Genomic DNA, 11,418 nt, shown 5'->3' on the forward strand with positions numbered 1-11,418 from the left:
GCATTTTTCTAGCTTGTTGTTTGCCTGTTTAAATATATACACACTGTCATTGTTTTAACATGTTGCTAATATGTTTAGGGATGTTTCTAACATGTGTTAACATGTTGCTAGCATGTATTAACACCCTGCTACTGTTTTAACATGTTAACATGTTTAGGCATGTTTCTAACATGTTGTTAGTATGTTTTAATTCATTGCTAACATGTTTCTACAATATTTCTGACTCTTCCTTTGCATGTTTCAATGCATTTCTAGCATGCATTTAGGATGGTTACAACATTTTGTAGCCCATTGCTAGCATTTTTAACACTCTGCTAGAATGTTTCTAACATAGCATTTAGCATGGCTCTAGCATGCTATTGGCACACTGTTAGCATGTCAAGACAACAAAATGATAAATAATGCAATACTGACATATCCAAATAAAAGGCATGTGCTTTGTATCTGACACACTGTTCTCCTTTAAGATCCACTCACTCAATCTTACTCTCATTAAGTGTCTCATTGCACTGGCACACATTTCAATTTAACTCCATAGAGGTCACAGTAGACTACTTTTGGGTTCTTCTGTTTTGTGGCTCAGTGAAACCCATATGTGGCACATGATTTTGCAGTTTCACCTCGTCTGCCTTTCCTTTGTCAACAGTTATTCACCATAGCAGGTCTATACATCACATAAAATGGTGATTACAAGCATTTAACTTCCCGTTTGTTTAACATTTTTTCAAGCATTCTTGGTATTATAAGTCAGTTCTATAGGTTTGGACCAACACGAGCGTTGAGTAAACGATGACAGACGTTTCATTTGCAGATAAACTTTCACAGCCACACGTCCTCAGTTCAGTTTCCGAGTGCTGCTGCTACTCTATTCTCCTGCTCCCGAGGGCATTATGATCTTCCTGTAATGTGATAAAGAAAAATACAACTCACTTGTGAGCCTATTTGTTATTGTCTTCATTAAATGATGGCCTGTGAATCACTGTAATGGCCCGTGCGATTTCCTCTGGCTCTAGAGAAAAATGGGGCTTGTGTGAGACGATTCACCAAGTTTGTTTGTCATTTACCAACTATTTCGGCTGGCAAGATTCACATTATGGGTCAGATTGGAATCATGTTAATGTTGGATATTCTTACCGTCCTATCAAAAGAAGGAGGCCGTGATAAAAAACGTCCTGGCCATCAATTCCACTTTTCTCAGCTGCATCCTGAAATGCCACGATCCTGATTCGGTTTGATAATTTTTGCATTGATTTCCTCGCAAACGGAGAGCGTCGGACCACCGCGACCCACTTGGATTAATCATGTTTAGACTTCGGTTTCGACGGCATGCCGCTTTCTGCTTGCCGTTAATAAGAAGCTCCTCATTGGTTGGGATGAACATCATCTGAGACTCTTCTAACTCTGTGCCTCCACCTGTCTGGGTTTGTTTGATTGTCTGAAAGACCTGACGTGATCGGTGCGATGGAATAGCTTTCTAAGAACAATTAGTGAACAATGGTGCTTTGAAAACATAATAAATGAATGGTTTTAATGAATACTGTGTAAACAGACTCGTCCTAATTGCTTCTTTCTCCCGACACGCCTGTGTACAGACAAACACAAACACGTGTTTCTGCAGGATTTTATGGAATAAAACTCAGGAATAAATTGAAGGGAATAGAATATAGATATAAATGTCTGGAGAACATTTTTTTTTTATTAGCAAGATTTAAAAAAAAAAAAAAAAAAAAAAAAAAATAATATATATATATATATATATATATATATATATATATATATATATATATATATATATATATATATTTTTTTTTTTTTTTTTTATAAAAAATTAAATTAAATAAGTAAATTAAATAAAAAAATCTATATAATACAATGAATATTTTTGCTTAAACTAAGGTTATTTTAGAAATATTTTAGGAATTAATAAATAATTAATCTGCAATTATTTACTACAATATTGAAATAATTTTACAATTTATAATTTTGGCATTATACTTTTGATAAATTAATAATTTGAAATTAGTACTGCCACAATTTGAGTGATTCTGTAATACAATGAAAATCAATATATTTTAATCCAACCGTTATGAAATCAAGATAATACAATAAATATTGCCATAATAATTTAATTCATTATTGATTATTTAGGTTTTTCTGTAATGCAGTGACTATATTTTGTCAAACCAGTACACAATCAAGGTAATGTAAAAAATATTGCCATAAATTAATAGATTGTTATTTTGTTTTTAACCAAGGTCAATATATATAGCCATAATATATTTACTAATTATTAATTTACAATTATTAATTAAAAATGAGTGTGGGGGGGTTATGTACCTTCTGATTACACTGCGAAAAAATTAATAAAAGAAATAAAGTAAAAGAAACAAAAAGAATAGATGAGAAAAAAGGTTTTCAATAATTTTTTTGTTGTTATAATTTTTCAATTAAAATGTCTAAAGATTCTTAAACCGAGATGCATTACAAAGCATAACGAAGAAGAAGTTTTGTCTACTATGAAATATAAAGTTAAGTATATTGATTAAGTATCAATATAAAGTGAGTTTATGATTAAAACAACAACAAATCTGTCAGTGAGGTCAAAACTTAATTCACACAGAAAACAATTCTCCAGTTTTGATTCTCCATTGACAGACATTTGTTCCTGTATTAATCATAAACTTAGTTTATTCATTTTCATTCTTAGAAAACAAGACTAAAACTACATCTTCATTGTGCATCTGAAATAAATTCTTGATTTAAGAAAAAAAAGACACTATTTTTGTCAAACGTTAGCACTGTGGAATCAACGTCTGTCAGACTAAAGCCTTCAAGCTTTGTTAAAAAATAAAAAGCAGTAACATGCCACTGGACTGCAGCAGAAGTCAAAGTGTGATGGTTGTTTTGCTTTGTGCTACAGCCACACAACACCCAACGATGCCAGAATCGATGTGTGTGTAATTCTGAATGCATCTGATCTGTTTGCCAATAATAGCTCGACACAAAAGCATGCCCCAAACCAATCTGAGGAGTTCAGTGCACTGAAGGTCCTTCTAAATTCACAGAAACTCTCAATCTGAGTTCATCCAGCCTCTGTGTCTCCACATCTCGGAGGATGATGACGCATGCACACACTTCAAGATGTTTTCTGGGTACTTTTAATGATACAGGTATGCCCATCAGATGCTTTCAAGCTAACTAAATGCTTTAAAAGTGCTTCACATAAAATAAATAAATAAATAAAAGTTTTAGAAACTATTTTTCACTCAGAAATTCTTTTTAAATTCCAAAAAAAATAATCAAAAATACCAGACAACACATTGCAACTTAAACATGAAATTGATGAAGTAAAAAGACTGAAAGTGTAATCTTCATCCAAATTAAGCATATTTTCATTACAGTAATGTGTCTGGATATTTTACTTTTGTATTTTACTATTATATATTTATTAATATTTTAAATATTTTAAATATTTTAAACATTATATATATATATATATATATATATATAAATCAGGTGTTATGAAATATAAATTTTATATATTAATCTATATTCATTTTATATATCACTATAATAAATTAAAGAATTATTAATTTTAAATAATTATTGCAACAATTAAAATGATTCTGTTATAAAACAATTATTAATTTTGTTAAACCAGTATGAAACCAAGGTAATTTATTAAATATTAAAATCCAATCGAAAAAGAACAATGTAATAAATATTACCACGATACATTATTTATTTGAAATTATTACTGCCATCATTTATGTGATTCTGTCATTAATATTTTTGGTTAAACAAGCATAAAAGATCAAGTTTATAAAACAAATGTTGGCATAATAAATTAATTTATAATTATTTGAAATTATTGCTACAATTTAAGTGATTCTGTTATACAGTATAACAAATATTGCCATTAATAAAATAATAAAAATTATTATTGTCACATTTTATTTATTTGCATCACAGTAAAGAGAATTTGATTTTATTCATGAATTACAGTAAATTATTTGTCATTAAAATGTAAAATTAAATGATTCTATAATAGAAAATATATATTTTTTTGTAATAAAATAATAAATAATAAATAATACAAATATTGCCATAATAAATTAATTTAATACATCATTGTTTTTCAGCATCACAGTACAGAAAACTACATTTCTTTAATCATATTTTTTTCTTGCATTACAGTAATGAGTCATGAATATATTGCAGACAAATCTTAATGATCCTACACTCTCAGGACAGATTTGCTGAAACTGACCCACATGGGGTCATTTTTAATGATATACCTGCCACAAATATTCAAAATAGTTTCAGATTTTCCTCATGAAACAGCTCAATTGCGACAGCATTTGTCCGGTCGCCCGCTGCATGACTCTATGCATTAAATCGCAGTCGACTTCTGCAATATGAAACATGAATCATGCATTGCTTAAGTTCCTGTTACACAGATGATCGCATTATGCAGCTATCACTGCATTAAACTAATGGCTCACTGCATTTTCTCAAAGACGGCCCACGAAGAGCCCATTAAAGATGAACCGAAGTACAGTATGCCTTTTCACCGTGACACGGATTGCAACATAACCTTTGCAACCTCGTAAAGGTGATTGATAGGAGCAAAGCTACATCTTTTATACCAAAGAGTAGTGTTAACCTTTTTCCTTGAGTTCAGTCGGTAAGAAACGCTGTGGGTTCAAGGACAGTAGCTCAAGAGCCGCTGTTGGAGATATACAACTTCTGCCTATCTATGAAGATATCTGGGTCACATTTCACCTCAAAATCAACAGAAAATAAGATAATATTTTTTGCATAATAATCAAAGGTTTTTATGAACTTTAAGATTTTTTAGCATTTTTTTATGATGATTAAATACACATTTTAATGACTGCAATTTTCGTTACTCATCCTACAGTACCTTTAAATGTTTTATAAATATTAATACATTTAATTTAACACAACACATACTACCGATAATGTATCTGGAAACACTTACAAAAAAAAATCTATTTATTAGCCAACATGAACTAACAAAGAAAAATACTTCTTATGCATTCATTAATCTTAGTAAATGAAAATAAATCATTAAAATCAAAACATGCATTTGTTAATATTATCGGTTTACTTTACAATATGGTAATTCATTAATACATTTAATGAAAATAAACTTGAACTTGAACTAATGAAAAATATTTCTAAATAATTTATCAAGCTTAATTAATGTTAAATTATTAAAATCTAAAGATGCATCCATTAATACTATCAGTAACAATTTACAATAAGGTTGTATTCCTTGATTCATATATTAGCTAACAAAAAATGTACAATCTAAAGCATTTATTAATCGTAGATCATGTTATTTTCAGGATTTAATAATTCATCATTCAAATATAAAGTTGTTTTTGTTATCAGCAGGTTATCAACAACACTTTAAAATAAGTTTGCATTAGTTATTTAATGTTTTAGAAAATATACTTCTAAAGAAATTATTAATCTTAGTTCATGTTAATAAATTAATAAAATCAAAAGTTCAATTTGTGAATATTAATGGTAAAAGTTTGCAATAAGATTGCATTTGTCAATTTATATATTTAACATAAACTAACAATAAAAAATACTAAAGCATTTATGAATGTTTTTTTTTCAACAATTTAATAATAAATTATTAAAATCAAAAGTTAAAATATCGGTAACATTTTACAAAGTTGCATTAGAAATCATTATTAAGTACATTAGTTAAAATGAAGTAACAATGAAAACTAAGCCTACTTATAATCTTAGTCAATGTTAATCAATTAATAGATAATAAATTATTTATTAATGTTTTTTTCAACAGTTTAATAATAAATAATTAAAATCAAAAGTTAAAATATCGGTATTATCGGCAACATTTTACAAAGTTGCATTAGTAGTCATTATTAACTACATTAGTTAACTTGAAGTAACAATGAAAACTATGCCTACTTATAATCTTAGTCAATGTTAATCAATTAAAATCAAAAGTTGCAGTTATCGGTAAATTATCGGTAACGATTTACTATAAGGTTCTATTTGTTAAACCATACATTAGTTAACATGGACTAATAAACATTTATTAATCTTATTGTTAATGTCAAAATTCACTAATACCTTATTAAAATCAAAAGTATCTGTTAGTATTATTTACAGTAATTGACCTGAGCTAATATGAACAAACAATAAATTGTTGTATTTTTATAAACTAGTCTTAACAAAGATGAATAAATGCTATAACAAACATTGTTCTTTGCTAGTTAATGCATTAACTGATGTTAACTAATGAAACCTTATTGTAAAGTGTTACAACAAACATTACAATGTAAGTAATAATTATTATTTGCCTTAATATAATGAGATTTGTTTATTTAATTTCGCAAATAATCCCACAATTCCAACAATCTTAATGGTCCTAAATAAGGCTTTTTTAATTTATAAAAGACTTCTTTAGTAGGATTTAACTTAAGAGTTGTCATGAGGTTCAACCTGATTCTGCAGGAGACGCTTATTTAAGAGCAGCTCGTGTCCTTTTGAAGTGTGATTGTGACTTCAGCAGGAAAGCACTGGAAAAGGCCTAATCAATGAAAGGGGCTTTACAGCAGGGTCCACATTCCCTCGAGGCTTCATCCAAAGCCCAGATTAGTGGCTGGCCATTCGCTAATGTGGGCTTTCTACCTCTGTGCGCATGGATAAAAAGCGTCCAGCAACTAAACTTAGACCGGGTTACAAATCCCCGGACAGCGCAGGTCATCAGGTGGACATGAAGGTTACTCATCAAGTGTCTTTTTTGATGACACAACAATTACTCTGCGGTAAGTGCACGGATGTCCTTGAAGCCTTAATATGGGTCAATTCAATGGGTTAGTTTTTGACCACTCAGAGGTCAAAGGTCACTATGGTCTAAATGGCACAACAAGTGTTTTCACGACTGATAAAAGGGTCTGACCGAACAGGTCAAGAGACTAGATTTAACTATTAACCAGGTTTAACTTTAACAATTTTGAGGAACAATGATCAGACTTTTTAAATTCAGAATAAAAAAATCTAAAAAAAAAAAAAAAATTATATATATATATATATATATATATATATATATATATATATAATTTATTTTATATATTTATTTATTTATTTTTATTTTTTTATTATTTTTTTTTCATATGTTTTAGCTGTATTACCCATCTCTACCCAAAGTAAAGTGCACACCAGCTATCACTTATTCATTAATTGCTCCAATTTTGTATATCTCCCCATATAGGAGCTTCTGTTGCTAATCCATTTTCAGCTCCTGGATGAAGGAAGATCTGCTGACAGCTTATACAACCTCCGCGACCCCCAGCAGCTGATAACCGTTTATCATTAGGTCAAACACTAGCACTGGGTGTAGTGTAGCCCGACAGAAGCGCTGATGTATAGTTTCAAGCCTGCGTCCGTCTAATGGCTTCGCTCTGTGCTGATCTAATGAGAGACGTGTTTAATTTGGTTCAGTGACAGAGCAAAACTCTTCCCTGTTGTGCCAGAGCGCTCGGAGATCCCGCTTTTGACCAAATTATGTCAAAATGAAACATTGCTTGTCATTGCCAAGAGATCAAGACAAATAAAAACGGATTTAAAGGAACAGTTCAGCAAAAAAAATTACAATTCACTTAAATGTGCTCACCCTCAGGTCATCCCAGATCAGGATGTGTTTGTTTCTTCATCAGGTTTGGAGAAATGTAGCATTGCATCAGTGTCTCATCAATAGATGCTCTGCAGTGAATGGGTGCCGTCAGAATGAGAGTCTGATAAAAACATCATAATAATCCACAGCACTCCATCAATTCACATCTGGAAATCCAGCCACATATTTGTTTTAACGTTGCTTCTCTCCTGATTCAGACCAGAACACTTTTTCACTGGAGGAAGTGATATTGTGGATTATGGACTTTAGGAGTTTAGCCAGAAGCAATGGTTTAAACTTAAAAACGTCTTAACACTGGATGTGTTTCAGGTTTTGTCTTCTCCTGATGTTCACTGATGGACTGGAGTGCTGTGGATTATTGTGTTGTTTTTAATCAGCTCTCATTCTGACGGCACCCATTCACTGCAGAGCATCCATTGATGAGACACTTTTGCAATGCTACATTTCTCCAAACCTGATGAAGAAACAAACTCATCCTGATCTGGCTTGAATGTGTAAACTCACTGCAAACTTTCATATTTGAGTGAACTATTCCTTGAGTTATATTAACCATTCCTGGTTGATCCAGTCTGGATCAATTCAAAGAGAAATAATCTTTTGAGTCCCCTTGTGTTCCTGTCAGCCACAGCCAATCAGAACAGACTGAAGCAAGATCCCCAGAGATCATACATCAACAATTGACAATATGACAGATGACTCCCTGTTCATCATAATTAGGGTGATGGCATGAGCGATGATTCATAACAAGGGCCTTTTGAAAGAATGCAAATAACTAGTAAATAACTGAGAATTATTACATCAAGCATTTCTTTCTCTGTTACCAACACTTCATCTGTTTATCCACAGCTCACACACAAACACACATACACACACATGTGCTCTGTAGACTTAAGCCATATTATACAAGGCACTTGTTTAAAATAAAAATAAATATTTTAATGTTAATTGTAATGTCATGTAGCCTAAGTATCTTATTTCAGCAAAACAAAGATTTCATCATTATTATAATAATTAATATTTTATTTACGATGGATGTTATAGCAAATAACGGCAAGAAGTGTGTTATAACATCTGAATTAACTAGTTTTTCCAAAAGTATATGTATATTTTAATATATAAAGTATTTTTTCAGGTCCAAGATCAGGTAAGGATATCCTTACAGTAACAAATCTGCATTTGATTTAACAATATTTATTATAATACTTAATGTTAAATGAAATGAACTGAGTATTGATAGCTTTATTTCGTAATAATTGTTGGTGACGTGTTGTCATGGCGCTGTTTTTGTTGAGGTTGTTCATAACAGCGATTTGCTTAGCAATACCTTCGTTTTTACCAACAACTATTCACGATTTTCAGTCTGACTCTTAGTTTATTCGAACTAAAAATGTAAAAGAATGTCGTGTGAAATAGTTTTTACATAATTTCTGAGCTCAGTGTGTTTTCAGCACCTTGGACAAGAGCGCGAAAATTTCGCGCGCCGGTGAAATAAGGCGCGTATTTTATTTTATTATTTTATTTTTTATATTTTTGCGCGCTACTGCTGACCTTTAAAGAAAGAAAACAGTGAGTGTTTCTTCTTAGGTAAAAAAAAATCTAAAATGCTTTTTAAAAGCTTACCTTCTTTTAACTTGCCAATTGCGCGTGCAGGCGACACAAGAAGAAAAACAAACAAACAAACAAACAAAACAGCGACACTAACACCTGTTCTTGCAAACCACACACACACACACACACACACACGATCTGACAGCGTTCAGAATAACAGAAATCGGATCTGATGTGATTAAACAAGCACGCTTGGCATGTATATTGTGTTAAAGTATATAACGCCTTTATCAACAATAAATATGTTTCTGACTTAATTGCGTAATTTGTCGCAAACATCCGTCAAAATATGTATCTTTCCTCAATTAATGCACTCTTAAAAATAGACAATTACATAATATAATTGTCATAAAACAACTAACCCGTTCATGAATCAGTGTACACGAAATACTAGCTTGATTTGAGACGTGTTGTGTGTTTTTAATTTGATTTTAGTTATACAATTAAAGACTTCTTCATGATTTCGCGAGCAAATCATTTAAAACTTTTTTTTTTTGCCATTTAATTGTCTGTAAAAGTAAAATCAGTCGCAAGATAAAATAACAAAAGCAACTCACTTACATGTGAAACTTCGCTTCTGTTCAGCTGTGTATGTGCAAGCGTTCACACATCTCCTCTGATCAACAGAAAGAGCCACAGGAAAGCCATCATGAAAATCCCCAGCAATACAAACAAGTTGCGCATATAATGTTCCAAGTTCAGTCTGAAGTGAATCCACGCGATGAAAGACCCTTAAATCCGCTCTTTCACATCATCCCGAATCAGTCTGAATCAGTCCTGTCCTTGTGCAATTGATCCGCAATTCCCAATCACACACACACACACACACACAGAGAGAGAGAGAGACTCCAGCACATGAAGTTGTGGCTCTGTTGGGAAAGCAGAGCTGTATGTTGATGTGTATCTCAGACTGAACTGATCTGAGAGCAGCAGAGAGCCAGTGCTTCGATGTTCCTCCTCCTCCTCCACGAACACCATCTGCTTTTAGCCGCTTGTTCTGGCAAAAACTGAATAAAGTGCATGATGTTTTGTCATTTGGGTTTGTAATATATGGCCTAGGCTGTGTTGTTTTTTTCTCCTCCCTTTAAATAAAGCGCATTGTTCCTTAATGCTCGGGATTTGAGAGTTAATACAGAAATTTCATGTGTGCATGGCTTTTTTTGAGAAATGCACTATATGCATGCAAATGCAATTTTTATAACTTTTATGACTATATAGGAAAATACAGTGCATTAAATGGTTTTCCTCACACATATGGACTGGAGAGAAATAAATTTTGTCTAAATAGATACAAATATATCCGTGATTTAAGTTTGATGTGCGAAAAATGTGGAATATGAGTTCATAACTCCATCTGTTGGTCGGAGAAAGCATCGTAGGACAGAGTGTTTAAAAAATCTAGCGAGTGACCTAATTTTAATTATGCATGCATGTTCTTTCATTAAAATATCACTGCGAGAGATGCATCGTTATTTAGTTATACATTTACAGTGAAAAGTTTAAATATACTCAGTGTAGAAATGTGTTGCTTGCATCTTATATTAATGTGTAGGATATAGGCTTTATTGTGTGTGAAATTGAAATGTATTGCAAATAAGGGGCCAAACAAACTTGTGATCGTTACACAATAATTTTCACATTTATGGTAGACGTTTGACCACAGTTTCATGTCGTCTGAAGATTTTATTTATAGTTATGGTAGCTGAAAGACTCATAATTCATAAGCTTTTATGTTAGGATATTAATGAGACAATAATAACACAGCTGGATTTTTGATGATGTAAAAACAACAACAAATTGCAGCAGTTGTTTTAAAGATATTTGTATCGTTTGAATATAGAGAATAAAGAGAATATAGCAGAATAAAACGTAATATTTTTTCCCCTGCTAGCAAACTTTCTGGTTAAAAAAATATGGCTATAAACCTCTATTTTCTTTATTCAGAGTCTATATGGCAACTATACAAATTTTTGTTAATTCTAAAATCCTTAAAGCTTTATAAAGCGTCTTTTAAACATTATTTCCTTTGGGGGTTTTTAAACGCAAACGCGTTCTGCATGAACGGACACCAAGGTTATAGCCTGGTTTCTTTCTTTCTTTCTTTC

The 11,418-nt window shown here is 31.6% G+C and overlaps 1 protein-coding gene across 1 annotated transcript in view; it reads right to left on the reverse strand.

Annotated features, from left to right (window-relative positions):
- scn5lab (sodium channel, voltage gated, type V-like, alpha b) overlaps nt 1-10,143 on the reverse strand; it is a 131,912-nt gene extending 121,769 nt beyond the window's left edge. Inside the window, exon 1 of the mRNA XM_052596544.1 lies at nt 9,875-10,143. The gene's annotated coding sequence lies outside the window, so the exon portion shown is untranslated. The remainder of the gene's footprint in view (nt 1-9,874) is intronic.
- Nucleotides 10,144-11,418: the final 1,275 nt, after the last annotated feature.

This window comes from Carassius gibelio, chromosome B24 (assembly GCF_023724105.1).
Source record: "Carassius gibelio isolate Cgi1373 ecotype wild population from Czech Republic chromosome B24, carGib1.2-hapl.c, whole genome shotgun sequence".
NCBI classification, from domain to species: domain Eukaryota; kingdom Metazoa; phylum Chordata; class Actinopteri; order Cypriniformes; family Cyprinidae; genus Carassius; species Carassius gibelio.